Below are 1,712 nucleotides of genomic sequence, written 5' to 3'. Positions count from 1 at the left end.
AGACAGAAAGTGAGAAATCACCCCCCAGTGGGGATGGCCATGCCGCATTCCCTTCTCCTTCATTCTCTTCTTGGGATCTTGGGCACACATGCACAGGCACCGAGTACGAGTTTAAGCCACCGGGTCCGGGACTTGAACCATGGTTGACTACATGGGAGTCCAGTGACATGGCCATTATGCCAACTGCTGGTCCCCAGTCAAACTATTAATAGAAAGAAGAAAATCTTCAGGATCAGCAGATGACATAATGGTAACGTTGCTGGACTCCCATGCAGTTGACCGAAGTTCTAGTCCTGGACCCGGTACTTAAAACTCACGCCAGGTGCGTGTGTATGTGTGCCCAAAGTCTCAAGAGGAGAATGGAGGAGAAGGGATTGTGGTGTAGCCATCCCTCCTAGGGGAGCGATTTCTCACTTTCTGTCTCTGTCTCTCCAATGAGCACATATCCCCCTAAAAACAAAAATAAAAAAAAAAAAAAAAAAGAAAAAAAGAAAGGAAGGAAAGAAGTAAGAAAGAAAAACTTCAAGGGTCAAGTAGCATATAGACCTATAGACCACTGGTACAGGCTGAATAATACCACTCCCCAAAGATGTCCACGTCCTAATCCCTGGACCCCGTGAATATATTACCTTATATGGTAAAAGGGACTTTGCAGATGTGATTAAGTGAAGGATCTTGAGTGGGGGGACGATAGTGGGTTAACTGGGTGGGCTCAATATGATCACAAGGATCCTTCATTTTTTTTAAAAAAAGATTTTACTTATTACTTTTGCTATAGGCACCTGTGCTCACCATAGACAGACTGAGAGAGAGGGAAAGTGATAAAGCAAGCTGCCAGGTCTAGAACTTGAACTGCGCAGTTCAGTGCCTTAACCACCATGCCATGTGCTGGCCCCCACAGGAATCATTATAATAATCATAAGGGTCCTTATGGGAGAGAGGACAGAAAGTCAAAAGGCAGAAAAAGGAGACAGCTATGATGCAACCAGAGGTTGGAATGATGGAGGAATGATTCTTCCATGAAGTCTCCAAAAGAAAGGTGACTCTGCTAATATCTCGATTTTACTGGGTCATCAGGAAAGTCATGACAATTGCATAGAAAAACAGAAAAATGCGTCATGACTTTCTCGACAGCCTAATAGATTTCTGACCTTTAGAACTATAAGATGATAAATCTGTGTGTTTTATTCTTTAGTTTTTCTATAGGGTGTGCTCAGCAGAGAGAGGGAAGGAAAGTGAGAAATCACCTGTTTGAAGAATGGATATACCACATTCAGGGCCAGCAGGTGACGTGGTGGTTAAGGTGCTGGACATTCCCACATGGCCTGCCACGGTTCGAGTCCCGGACCTGGTGTCTTGCTTTCTCACTCTCCTTCTCTCTGTGTGTCTGTCTTTCTCTGGTCGAATTGAAATAACAAATGAATAAATAAGTAAAATTAATAAATAATTCTTAAAAAAAAAAAAAAGAATGGATATACCACATTCCCTTCTCCTCCAGTCTCCTCTCTGGATTTTGGGCACATGTACCTAGTGTTTTTTTGTTTGTTTTTGTGCCATGGGCCTGTGTACTCACCAAGGAGAGAGAAAGAGAGAAATCACCCCCTAGGGGATGACGTGCACAGTCCCTTTCTCTTCTATTGTCCTCTTGGGATCTTAAGGATGCATGCACAAATTCCTGGAGTATTTTTTTTTCTTTTTAAAAAATAATTATT

This window comes from Tupaia chinensis, unplaced genomic scaffold (genome assembly GCF_000334495.1).
Source record: "Tupaia chinensis unplaced genomic scaffold, TupChi_1.0 Scaffold150243_1, whole genome shotgun sequence".
Classification (NCBI taxonomy): domain Eukaryota; kingdom Metazoa; phylum Chordata; class Mammalia; order Scandentia; family Tupaiidae; genus Tupaia; species Tupaia belangeri.
This window is presented reverse-complemented; position numbering follows the sequence as displayed.